Source organism: Mandrillus leucophaeus, unplaced genomic scaffold, assembly GCF_000951045.1.
Source record: "Mandrillus leucophaeus isolate KB7577 unplaced genomic scaffold, Mleu.le_1.0 Scaffold195, whole genome shotgun sequence".
Taxonomy (NCBI): Eukaryota; Metazoa; Chordata; class Mammalia; order Primates; family Cercopithecidae; genus Mandrillus; species Mandrillus leucophaeus.
The window spans coordinates 2,105,995-2,119,528 of NW_012101976.1; the positions used below are offsets into that span (position 1 = coordinate 2,105,995).

Sequence of the window (13,534 nt, forward strand, 5' to 3'; positions counted from 1 at the left end):
TTTTTGAGACAAAGTTTCACTCGTCACCCAGGTTGGAGAGCAGTGGTATGATCTCGGCTCACTGCAACCTCTACCTCCCGGTTCAAGCGATTCTCCTGCCTCAGCCTCCCGACTAGCTGGGATTACAGGCACCTGCCACCATGTCAAGCTAATTTTTTGTATTTTTAGTAGGGACAGGGTTTCACTATGTTGGCCAGGCTGGTCTTGAACTCCTGACCTCAGGTGATCCGCCGGCCTCGGCCTCCCAAAGTGCTGGGATTACAGGCGTCAGCCACTGCACCTGGCTGATAATTTTTTATGTTGACTATTCAAACAATATTTTGCATATATTGAGTTAAATTTATTACTAAAATTAATTTCACCTGTCTCTTTCTATACTTTTAATGTGGTTACTGGGAAATTATTTTTAAATTTTTATTTATTTTTGTTTTAGAGACTGAGTCTCACTCTGTTGCTCAGGCTGGAGTGCAGTGGCACAATTCTTGCTCACTACAGTCTCAAACGCCCGGGCTCAAGTGATCCTCCTGCCTTAGCCTCCCAAGTAGGTGGGACTATGGGAGTGAACCACCACAGCTGGCTAATTTTCTAATTTTATAAATTTTTTTGTAGAGATGGGAGACTCACTATGTTGCTCAGGCTGCTCTCAAACTCTTGAACTCCACCTCCCAAAATGTTGGGATTACAGGTGTGAGCCACAGTGCCCAGCCTGGACATTTCTGAATGACATGTGTGCTGGTCTCCCAGCCTTCTATTTGCCTCTCTTGATTTAAACCATTCTGCACACCGTAGTCAGATGATCCTGTGAAATGTCAATCGAATCATATAAGTTGCCACAGACACTGAATTAAGCAAATACTGAACCACTGCTTCTGGGGGAACAACCTAGGTTCCTGTGAGCCTGTGGACACAACATTTTTGTCAACCAATCAATACATAACCTTGTTTTCTGGGTGTTTGTGTTTAAAGGCAACTTAGTTAATATATATTGTTGATTCAGGGCAATTGAACTCAGTTGCTTGCACCAAGCTAACTGAGCACAGCTGTTCTCTCTGTAAGGCACATCAACACCTTCTCGCACTTAGGAATGCTGGACAGCACTTCTGCACAACACTGAGGGACATTTCAAACGGCAGAATCACCAACAAAAAGCGTAAAAATGAGAAAAAGATGACACTAAATAGACCAAAAAGGAGACCTGTAGGCAGCGCTGCCCTGTAATTTTTAGAGACAGGGTCTCGCTCTGTTGCCCAGGCTGGAGTGCAGTGGCACAATCCCAGCTCACAGCAGCCCTGATCTGCTGGGTTGAAGTGATTCTCCCACCTCAGCCTCCCGAGTGGCTGGGACGGAAGGCGAGTGCCACCATGCCAGGCCAGTGTTGCCTTATTTGACCTCGGCGGAGAATGTGCAGGATCGTTATGTCCACGAATGAATGAGAAAGCACCACAAGTATTGATTTTGGGATTAGAAATAAATGTTAGTGAGTAGGCAAATTTGCAAACACAAAACCCGTAAATAATGAAGATTGATTGTAACTCTACTGCTTAAAACTCTTCGAGGACTTTAAATTCCACTTGCAATAGAATCCAAACTCCAGCCAGGTGCGGTGGCTTACGCCTGTAGTCCCAGCTACTCGGGAGGCTGAGGCAGGAGGACTGCTGGAGCCTAGGAGTTCACAGTCATAGTGAGTTATGATCATGCCACTGTATTCCAGCCTGGGTGTCAGATCAAGATCCCATTTCAAAAAAAGAAAGAAGAATCCAGAGTTTTGTTTTCTTTTGAGACAGTCTTGCTCTGTTTCCCAGGCTGGAGCCAAGTGGTGTGATCTTGGCTCACTGCAACTTCTGCCTCCTAGGTTCAAGCAATTCTCCTGCCTCAGCCTCCAAAGTAGCTGGGATTACAGGCACGTGGGCCTGGCTAATTTCTGTATTTTTAATAGAGACGGGGTTTCACCATGTTGGCGAGGCTGGTCTTGAACTCCTGACCTCAAGTGATCCGACTGCCTTGGCCTCCCAAAGTGCTGGGATTACAGGCGTGAGCAACCATGCCTGGCCAGAGTTCTTAAAATGACCTACAAATCTCAACCTGATTTGGATCTAGCCTGCCCCACTGACATCCTCACCTTGCTGACTCTCTCACCCAAGGCAATCTCTCCTTCTGGAATGCCCTTCCAGAATAGAATGTCTTTTCAATTTCATGCCTCTGCCTCACCATCACCTTCTCTGAGAGGCCTTTTCTAACCTCCCTGTCTAGAGGCCCCACCCTGTAACTCTCTTAGGGAATCCCTTCCTCTCCTTCACAGTCCTGGGCATTTTGTGGTTTCCTTGTATACTGTCTGTAAGAAAGGAAGTGCCTGAGCAAGTAGCCACCCAGTGGGTTCATCTTCCTGGCTGCCCAGATAGAGCCAACGTATCAAGACAGGGGAACTGCAACAGAGAGAGTTTAATCCACACAGAGCTTGCTGAATGGGAGACCAAAGTTTTATCACTGAAATCAGTCTCTCTGAAAATTCAGAGCCTAGAGTTTTTAAAGGGTAATTTGGCAGATAAGCTGCCAAGGAGCAGGGAGTGCTGATTGGTGGGGTGGGAGATGAAATCACAGGGTGTTGAAGGATGCAAGAACTGGTTGAGTCAGATTACAGGTCTGGGTGGCCTTGGCTGGTGCATCAGAATGCAGGGTCAGAAAAATACCTAAGAGTACCAATCTTAGGTTTTACAATAGTGATATTACACCTAGGATCAACTGGGGAGTTTTAGAATCTTGTGGCCTCTGGGTGCATGACTCCTAAACCATAATTTCTTTCTTTCTTTTCTTTTTTATTTTTCTGAGATGGAGTCTCAGTCTGTCGCTCAGGCTGGAGTGCAGAGGCATAATCTCAGCTCACTGCTACCTCCGTCTCCAGGATTCAAGCAATTCTTGGGCTTCAGTCTCCCTAGTCGTTGGGATTACAGGTGCGTGCCACCATACCCAGCTAATTTTTGTATTTTTAAATAGAGACAGGGTTTTACCATGTTGGCCAGGCTGGTCTCCAACTCCTGACCTCAAGTGATTCACCTGTGTCAGCCTTCCAAAGTGCTGGGATTACAGGTGTGAGCCACTGAGCTGGGCCCTAAACCATAATTTCTAACTTTGTAGCTAATGTTAGTCTTACAAAGGAAACCTGGTTCTCAGGCAAGAAGGGGGTTTGTTTTGGGAAAGGGCTGTTACTTTGTTTCAATATTAAACTATAAACTAAGTTGCTCCCAAAGTTAGTTCCGACTATGCCTAGCAATGAACAAGGACAACCTGGAGGTTAGAAGCAAAATGGAGTGGGTTAGCTCAGCTCTCTTTCACTGTCATAATTTCACGTTGTAATTTTTGCAAAGGCAGTTTCAAGCGGAGACACAGTGACTGTGTGGTTCAAAGTTTTATGTAATGCACCTCCCAAACTCAATAAATATTAGTCGCATAAAGGAAAAACATGCAGCCCTGGAGGAAGATGCCCTGTTGCTGGTATGGGTGAAGAAGAGGCACTCACAGGGAGGGTTCTTTCCCTGTTCGCCAGCCTCGTATACACTGGGCAAACAGGCCCCGAACATCCCACGTGCTCAGCCCCTGCTCCACGCCAAATCGCCTTCCCTCCCACTGACGTAACCACGGCGCATCACGTGCCTCCCGAGACCCCGCCCCCCGCCGTGACGCCCAGGGCCTCGGCCCTGGTCCAAAGTCTACCCGCCTCCTTGTGACAGAAGTGCGACCGCCAGCTGCCAAGGCGTTCGGTCCTGCCGCTGCGGCCGCTGCCCCAGGGCTGCGGGGACGGTGAGTCGCCGGGACGCATTCGGAGACGGCTTCACGGGGGAGCCCTCCTCCCCGGGGTAACGGTCTGGGCGCCGAGCCCCTCAGGTCGGGGCGTGACCTCGGATTGTGGCGACCCCTCCCCGTCCCAGCCCGTGGCGCCTGCGCGGTGCATGCTGGGCACCGTAGTCCCTAGTATCAGAGCGCGCTGGGGGTCGACCGGGCGGACTACAAGTCCTAGAAGCCTCTGGGCGGTGGGGCTAGGGCGGGGGGGGGTTCGTTGTGCGCGCAAAGCCCCGCGGGGCTGAGGGTCTTGTACTCTCCCGGCTCCTGTCGGGACCCAGGCACCTTTCAGCGTTCGGCCGGCTTCGGGCACCGGGCTTCTGGAGGTAAAGCAGGGCCGGCGGTTGGGGCGCGGCATGGCGGGGCCCGTCCTCTCCTCGGGGCGCTGCCGAGACCTAGCGCGGCCCTGGGGGTGTCGAAGACGCTGCGGTGGCTGGGCCGGGCGGGCGCCCCGCTATGTGCCGCGGGGTTGTGCGCCTGGAATGGCAGCCTGCTCGCCCGCACGGTTTTCTGTCAGAGAAGGTTGTGGAAATTGCCATCTCCGTCTTGCAGTGCGAGACGGGGAGAAGAGGGGCGGGAGTTGTTTTCTCAAGGAAAGGGGGTCGGGGAGGAGCCCCGTGGCGGAGCCAGCCCCTGCCGAGCCCAGCGGGTGACCTTGGCCGTCCCGGAGCCCAGCAGCGTCCTGCACCCGCGCCGGGCTTGCCGACGTGTGGAGTCGGGATGTGGCGCTCGGCCGCGCATCCCTGGCGGAGATGGCGACGGCCTGGCCTAGGTTTGGGCTAGGAGTCGCGCCTTCGAGGACCTTGGCTTAGCGAGTTCCTGGGGGGCTTCTCAACAGGTGTTAGGTGAGATGGGGCGAGCGGCTGTGAGTTCCTGCAAAGGTGGGTTCAAGATCTTCTGCGTCAGAACCACCGGGGGCTCTTGGGAAACGGGCAGATTCCTGGGCCCCACCCCAGGTGTTGCGATTCTGTAGTTCCGGCGCGCGGCCCCGGAATCTGCATTTAGTAGGCTCCCCAGATCATTCCCGGGCGCAACTGGGGCTGAGAACCTGTCCCAGTGAGGAGGATGGCGGGCCCGGGACAGGGACGTTCTGTAGCGTTTCTCCCAGTTTCTTCTGTATTCTGGAGCCTGATGCTGGGCAGGGCGGTGCCTGGGCAGGTGACTGCTCTCCTGAGTTCTTTGCTGCTTCCCTTGCGGCCGATCTAGGTAGAACTGGGTGGAGGGAGGCGTGCCAGCTCTGCCTTGCCCTCTGCCCTTAATCAGAAAGGTTATGCCCAGTCATTTGCCAGTGTCAGAAGACTCTCCCTGTACACATTCATTTATGAAAACCGTGAAACATACAAAAGTTGTGAACACACACAGACCACCCCTTAGAATGTAAGAATTAACATTTTATTGTATTTCATCACATATCCGTCCACCCAGTAGTCCCTCTTGTTTTTTGTGTCAAAGTAAGTTGCAGATATCAGTGCCTTTCCCTCCCAAATAAGCATGCATATCATTAATTAGAGTCTTAGAATTGTTTATTGGGTTTGACTTCTTTATCTTCCGAATGGTTTTTACCTTAATGGAAGCCCTGGGTATTTAGAAACCCTTCTCTCACCCTTGAGAATTTGAAGGAGTTTGGAGGTTTTCCACAGGATGGGAGGACCAGGGAAGAGCTTTACAGGTTCTCTTACAAGGATTCATTTATTTATTTAAAGCCAGGGTCTTGTTCTGTGGCCCAGGCTAGAGTGCAGCGGTGCTGTCACATTCACTGCATCCTGGAACTCCTGGGCTCCAGCGATCCTCCTGAGTACCTGGAACTACAGGCATGTGCCACTATGCCCGACTAATTTTTTATTTTTTTTGTAGAGATGGCGTGTCATTATTTTGCCCAGCTGGTCTCTAACTCCTGGGCTCAGGTGATCCTCTCGCCTCACCCTCCCAAAGTGCTGGGATTACAGGCAGGAGCTACCGTGCCCGACTTCTTACAAGGATTTAAGAGCAGCTAGCCATGGTTCTAGAATCACCATAAGAGCAGAACATTGACTGTGTGATGTAAAGTAATACTTCAGGGAACAAAATTGTTTTGAGAAGTAGCTAACGGAATGCGTCCCAAAGGCCATCTTGCCCCAGCAGATCACGTTGGCAGTAATTGAAGCTAGTCATCAGCTTGCAGCTCCGTGTCGGCTCCTTACGCTGTAAGCTTGTCCACGTTGAACCTACCAGTTCAGTGTGTGTTTTCTAAGCTCTAGGAGAACTGGGCTGTGTAGTGCAATTGAGCTCATGGTGTTGATGGACTGGAGGCCATGGCTTTGAGACCCTTGGGCCCAGGTACTTTGTTCCTTAGCCACAAACGCCAGCCCTTAACCCTACTCAGCTGCCTGAGTGGGAGAGAAAAGAGACGCACTGTGCAAATTTGTCTCCACTTTGAGGAATGTGGTTCCAAGGGCAAGGACATGTTTTTACTCATAGAGGACATGGAAATGTGGCGGTTAGAGTTGTGGCATTTTATAGCATGTCACTGTCCTGTAGGTGGAGGAAGTGCTGGTGAGAAGGTGGCAGGCAGGGAGAGCTCTGCAGAGGACCTTGGTGCTCCATGGGGAGGATGGAGAGAGCGAGCCAGGCTGGCACTGGTGACAGGAGGTTCCCTTTCCCCCACGAGGGGACTTGGAAATAGATGACTCAAAATGGAAATGTGCTCCTTTCTAGGATCCCACAAAAAATTTGTTTCTGTCTCTGCCTAGTCAGGAGTCTCCCAGCCACAGTCTCTGTGGGAGGTGGTAGAGGCTACCTTGCAACACAGTGCAGCAGAGGTGGGGGTGCCTAGGGCCTGTGCCAGAACCTCCCCATGCCCAGAGGGCTGTCCACTCTGGGAGACACTGATTTGGCGGCTCCTGTGGGCCTGATGGCCCCGGTCACCACTTCTCCTACTCTTTGAGTCATCAGGTAGTGGTCTGGTGACAGTGGTGGTGTCCTGGGACCAGGGCTGCCTGGATGTGGAGACCTCTCCGTCACATTGAAGCTGTGTGACAGACAGGCCTTGCTCGCCGCATCTGTGATAGGTGAAGAGCAGCACCCAGGCCACAGGAAGGCCTGCATCTGCTGTTAGTGCTGAAGAAATGAAGGTCCCCTGATGGCAGACAAAGCAAAACCAATACAAAGACTGCAGTGCAGGGTGACAGGGTCCAGCAGCATTCTGATTCTTCCCTGGAAAGTAGTTGTGATGCATTTTTGGTAATACTGTATCATTTTTCCAGAAAACATTTCTTGTCACCTTTTCAGTGCTCCTGATTTGTGGGTGAGACCTGGCTTGGTCTGTACATTGATCTAATACCATCGATTCTTACTGCAAGAAGTTGTAACGGGGTTCAGTGAACACTGGGGGTCTTCCTGAGATGTAATTGTTCAATCAGTGCTAATTAACTCTCAATTTAGATCTAGTCCCAGTGTCTGGGTATTTCCCCCAAGAAGGAAAAGAGAACAAGGCAGGTGGAAGTAGGTACAGAAGGGTGCGAGAGTTGCCTTGGGAGAGTTTAGGGAGAATTCCAACCCATATTACTTCAGGAAGAAACTGAGCTTGGTTGTCGCAATTCTGATTAACATGCAGGCCGGGTGCCGTGGCTCACACCTGTAATCCCAACACTTTGGGAGGCCAATGGGGGTGGATCACCTGAGGTTGGGAGTTTGAGACCAGCCTGACCAACATGGAGAATCCCTGTCTCTCCTAAAACTACAAAATTAGCCGGGCATAGTGGTGCATGCCTGTAATCCCAGCTACTCCGGAGGCTGAGGCAGGAGAATCACTTGAACCTGGCAGGTGGAGGTTACAGTGAGCTGAGATTGCGCCACTGCACTCCAGCCTGGGTGACAGAGTAAGACTCTATCTGAAAAAAACAAACAAAACCCAAAAAAAAACAAAACAAAACATGCAAACAGCAGCCTCACAGGCTGGGGAAGCAGGAGGAAATGGGGTTCTTTGCAGAGTACAGCCCTGTGAACATGCTTTGTTCTCACCTGTCAGCCAGGGAGGTGGCAGCACTGCAGGACTTGGCCAGCTGAGGCAGCAGCCAGAGTGTCTAAGTGACTTGCCCATGGTTGCCAAATAATGGCAGAGAAGGGCCCACAGCTGGCCCTGAAACAGCAGGGGTGGTGCGAGAGCAGCTGCGGGAGACGTGGGCTCTCCCGGCCCCATTGTGATCATTGCATCACGAAGTTGACTAGAATTCAAGAAATGGTGTTTTTTCCTGCCTGGATTTTTGGCTGTGAACATAAGTACTTTCCTGAGGAGGCAGTAGAGTCCATCTCGGCTGCGGCTGTGTTTTTGCCCTGGGCAGTGGCCTTTGGGTTAAGAATGGCACAGGAGGGGTTGGGTGCGGTGGCTCATGCCTGTAATGCCAGCACTTTGTGAGGCCGAGGTGGGTGGATCATTTGAGGTCAGGAGTTCGAGACCAGCCTGGCCAACATGGTGAAACCCTGTCTCTATTTAAAAATACAAAAATTAGCTGGGTATGGTGGCACACACCTGTAATCCCAGCTCCTCAGGAGACTGAGACAGGAGAATTGCTTGAACCCGGGAGTTGGGGGTTGTAGTGAGCCAAGATCGCACCACTGGACTTCAGCCTGGGTGACAGAGTGAGAGACTGTCTCAAAACAAACAAAAAAGAATGGCACAGGAGGTCCACTTAGGTTAACCCCAAACCTCTTCACTCATTTCTTCAACACACATGGACCAGGCGCCAAGCAGAGCCCAACGATACAAGTGGGAGAGTCCCAGGATTCTTGAGGGGAGATAAGACAAGGGACGGAGAATCCCCTGGCAGGGGAATCCTCAGGAAGGCCCACGTTTACGGGGAAGTGGGGTGTGGGCGTGTTTGGAGGCCAGAGAAAGAGTACAGGGGTGGGCTTGGGAAGGGTGGGGGCACGAGATCGTTTGGAGGAGTGTGAGTTATGATCCGGTGGGGTCATGATAGATCTGGGATATGGTCCAAGTCCAGACTCTTCCCTGTCACCCTTAACTGTTAGATGAGATAGTGGCTCTGAGGGCCTTTGAACCATGGAGTTAGTAGGACTTGCTGACTGGTCATGGTTTAAGGGGACGAGAAAGGTCTGGAGCGCCTCTCAGCTATCCAGCTTGGCAATGGGAGTGAAGTGAACAGAAGGGTCCGCTGGCTGGAGAGCAGAGTTCCTGCCTGGAGCAGCAGCCAAGCTGTGGCCCATCCACCCACTCACCCATGTTTCACAGGCTGCCTGGTGCCCTGGAGAAACTGGCCCCAAGCCCTGACCCTGCCCTCCAGGAGCTATGGGTCTGACTGGAAGATGGCCCTGATCACAACTTTCTAATTCTGCATGTTATGAATGACTCTCTTGCCCTAGACCTAGAACTCCCTGGCCACCTCCCTGCAGAGCTTTGAAGCCCCTGACAGGCCTCCCCTTTTCTCTGCTGGAGCACCTGCTGTCACAGAGGCAACAGCTCCTGCTAGGCTTGCCCCTGTATTTTTTATATGTTCTTCTCAAGTGTCACTTGTCTTGCCAGGTGGATCTGCAGCTCCCTGAGGGCAGGGACAACAAGGTGAGTGACCTCCATGGAGGGTCTGATGAGTCTTTTAAAACAGGTAGTTACTTAAACAAAAGAGAGAAAGGAACTTGGATGGTGATGGCTCTGCTGAGTGAAATGGCTTCATCCTTGAACCTGAAGAGTCCTGCCCTGTGCAGGGGTGAAGGCCTCAAGTGAGCACTTCTCAGGTCTCGGATTCCCCAGGCATTCTGTGTCACCTGACCTCAGGCCTTAGTTTCTGTCCCCAGCATGGTCAAGCTCAGGTTCTGTGGTGTGTGTTTAGCTGCTTTGCAGGGAGAGTGGCCACACCATGACACGTTTCTCTGTGGCCCCAGTAAAACTGGCCAAAAAGGAACTCTACCTGCTGAAGGTGGTGGCCAAGTGCTCTCCGGGTCCTTAGCTCTAGGAGCCACCTACTTGATGTCAGAACTTTGAAGGACTGGATTAGCATCGCAGGTGAGCACAGAAAATGGAGAATTGCGGGGCAACGTGATTTCCCAAGCTCTCTGCAAGCCTCTCGGCTTATCAGGTAAAAGTGGGCATCCTGTTGTGGCCAGAGGACCTGGCCCACCCATCCTCCAACACAAGGAGTGTTCCCTGCTCAGTGGAACTGTCCCTGGTGAGAACTGCAGCCCTGCGGCAACCCCTTCCTTGATCTTCCTTCCTCCACGCCACGTTTTGTTCTGTGCCGGGCCCGCTCTTTTAGTTCTGTATTTTATGCCCTCCGGTCAACCCCCTACTGAAGGTGCATGCCGTTAAGACAGACGTTGATCTGCCATCTTCAGTGCCTAGGAAATGCCTCACACATAGTTTGTGGTCCATACTTATTGGTTGAATAAAATGATGTACCATGCCTGCATTTCAGCCATCTCATCTTCCTAAGAGCCAAGATGCAGGGACCATGGTCTGCATGTGCTCTGTAGTTCCCTGAGTGTTGGGGGTGCTGTTTTGCATGCAGGGTTGAATTCTTCAGTACACATTTAGTGGGTTCGGTTCTACAGTCAACTAGCAGAGCAAAGACCTCATTAGTCAAACTGTCCTCTAAAGTCCTTGAATTGCCTATTAGCTCAGAGGCACTCCCACTGCCAGAGGCCCGAACGGGCCTCAGCCCTGAGGAAATAGCAAGTTCTGTGTCCCATTTCCCTCCTCAGGGAAAGCAGGGGACTGGGCAGCGCCACTTCAGCTTTTTGTCCTGGGTACCGTGAAATCTGTGTAAACAGAACGCATGTGGTGGAATTCCATATGAGCTACAGCGTGTGAAGCACTTAATCGGGAGTGTGAGATCCCACTCAAGTGTATTTTGAAAACCGTTTTTGGAGAATATGTGAGAAAAGAAAGAGGGCTGACAGTGATGTGGAAGGAGAAAGAGTCAGGACAGCCGAGGTCCTGTCTTGGCTCTGTCATCTCCAGGCACCTGGGGCAGCCACTTCTCTCCTCGGAGAGCGCTCCCTAGTCTGTGCCACTGCTTGCTCGCCCACCGTCATCTCCAGCACTTCACAGAGCACCTGTCTTCCGTGGGTGCTTAGTAAACATTTAAGACAGAAATGAATGGCAGCTTAGACTTGGACTCAGTCATCTCTGATGACCTTTCAACCTCCAAAAGGTGGTCTCTGGCCAGGCGCAGTCACTCACGCCTATAATCCTAGCACTTTGAGAGGCCAAGGCAGAAGGATCACTTGAGGCCAGGAGCTTGAGACTGTGGCGAACATGGCGAAACCCCATCTCTAAAAATACAAATAAAAAGACTGGGTGCGGTGATTCACACCTGTAATCCCAGCACTTTGGGAGGCCGAGGCAGGTGGATCAGGAGGTCAGGAGATCGAGACCATCCTGGCTAACATGGTGAAACCCTGTCTCTACTAAAAATACAAAAAACTAGCTGGGCCTGGAGGCTGAGGCACGAGAATTGCATGAACCTGGGAGGTGGAGGTTGCAATGAGCCAAGATTACTCCACTGCACTCCAACCTGGTCTCTGATGTCTGAGTCATAGAGAAATATATACATGGCCAAGCAGATGGCAATCCCAATCATGACGTGAGCTCCTGTTTTCCCAAGCTTCCAGAATAAGTCTTCTGTCCCAGCCAGCATGAGTGAACTCAGGGCCAGATGTGACTTCAAGTTACAGGAACAGGCAAAAACTGCAATTACTTTTGTACCAACCTCATAAACTTCTATATACTATTTTATTTCTCTTCTCTTCTGTTCTCTTTTCTTTCTGGCAGAGTCATAATCTGTTGCCCAGGTGGAGTTCAGTGGCACAATCATAGTTCACTGCAGCTTTGAACTCCTGGTCTCAAGCGATTCTCCTGCCTTGACTTCCCAAAGTGCTGAGATATTTGTGTGTGTGTGTGTGTGAGAGAGAGAGATGTAGTCTTGCTCTGTCGTCCTGGCTGGAGTACAGTGGTGGGATATTTGCATATTGCAAACTCCACCTCCTGGGTTCACACCATTCTCCTGCCTCAGCCTCCTGAGTAGCTGGGACTACAGGTGCCCGCCACCACGCCCAGCTGATTTTTTTGTATTTTTAGTAGAGACAGGGTTTCACCGTGTTGGCCAGGATGGTTTCGATCTCCTGACCTCATGATCCGCCCACCTTGGCCTCCCAAAGTGCTGGGATTATAGGCGTGAGCCACTGTGCCTGGCCTTTTGTTTTGTTTTGTTTTTTGAGACGGAGTATCACTCTGTCACCCAGGCTGGAATGTACTGGCGCCATCTCAGCTCACCACAACCTCCGCCTCCTGGGTTCAAGCGATTCTCCTGCCTCAGCCTCCTGAGTAGCTGGGATTACAGGCGTGAGCCACCGCATCCAGCCTATATACTATTTCACATAATGCAGTGTAAACTACTAATTCAGTTTGTTTTTCACACCCAGCCAGTATGAGTGAATTCTTAGGGTCAGATGCCAACTAAGAGTGATAGGAACTTAGTTAAATTTCCATACGCAAAATATACTGTTGCACTAATGTAGTATAAAATACAAATTAGATTCCCACTCTCAGTTCCTAGAGCACCTTCTTCACCCAGCAGAACTGTCCACAAAATAATTGAAAGAATGCCCTGTAACATGAGAGACCTAAATGTTGCAGGGATGAGCCACTCTCCTCACTGTTCTGAGGGAAAATTGCTGAAAGGGGAGCTCTTGTGTATAGGTATGTATGGTGACTGATACATTTGGAGGAAGAAAGCCTAGAGGTTTGCTTTTCTACATCCCACCCCGACCCACGGAATAGGGGAACTCAGGCAAGGCCTGGCTGCAGGCAGAGCCCAGCTCCCTGGCTAAGGAGGGCCAGGAGACATTTGTGTCTGAATTAAGACTCTTCCACCTGGGTGACTGTGAGTGGCCACATGTCTTGAATGCACTTACCTGCTTGGTGCTTTTTTGTAGATTGCAATGATGTGTCTTGATCTCACCTAATAGACAGCTGGTTGAACAGAGTCAACCCAAGACTGTCCATTTTGTGTCTGCCCGATCCAGGCAGACGGAAGAATTTTGTTTAAGGGCTCCATTTTGAGCGCTTAAGTGATGGTTCTTTAGGTTCATGCTGTTTCTAAAATTAGCCTTGTAGTTACCAAGCCCTGCCTGTGGGACAGGTGCAGATGACTTGTTTATTCACTTGTGGTTGTGCTGTGTCTGTTTTTTTCGTTTTGCTCTGCATTTCCTCTCCTGTCTGTGCTTCCTTCATTTTCTCTGCCAGGACATGCAGGAACAAGCTCTTGAGCAGCGATCTGCCTGGGAGGCAGTTCAGAGTCCCAACAAGATCACTGGACCCGTTGGGAGGCCAGGACTGTGTCCTCAGCATGGGCTCCATCACTCCTGTTTTCATTTTGCATCCAGTGGGGACTTTCTTACCCACCCTCCTTGGTCAGGTGACCTCCCGCTGGGTCTCCTGGCAGGGTCTCCTAGGCTAGCAGGACCTTGAGGTCATTACATTCCAACTTTACAGATCTAAACTTTCCGTTTGCCTGGAGTACCGGGAGGTGATCTGGCAGAACTGACTCATTTGACCAAACTCACGGGAGACCTACGTAAAGGCCAGAAGGGGCTGATTTCAGAGAGGAGGCCACTAGCCAGTCCAGGCCTCTGGCTTGCTCTACAGTGCATTTTCTCCTGTATGTGAAACTAGATTATGTAGTCTGAGGTATGTTTCTGGATTGAGGAG

The 13,534-nt window shown here is 51.0% G+C and overlaps 1 protein-coding gene across 5 annotated transcripts in view; it reads left to right on the forward strand.

The window, feature by feature from the left end:
* The first annotated feature begins 3,672 nt into the window (after nucleotides 1-3,672).
* CDIP1 (cell death-inducing p53 target 1) overlaps nucleotides 3,673-13,534 on the forward strand; it is a 37,797-nt gene continuing 27,935 nt past the window's right edge. Inside the window, exons 1-2 of one of the 5 annotated variants that reach the window (XM_011978473.1) lie at nucleotides 4,079-4,160; nucleotides 5,689-6,017. The gene's annotated coding sequence lies outside the window, so the exon portion shown is untranslated. Of the gene's footprint in view, nucleotides 3,796-4,016; nucleotides 4,161-5,688; nucleotides 6,018-13,534 lie in introns of those variants that run through there. The other 4 variants (XM_011978471.1, XM_011978474.1, XM_011978475.1 and 1 more) reach the window with 4 other exon arrangements.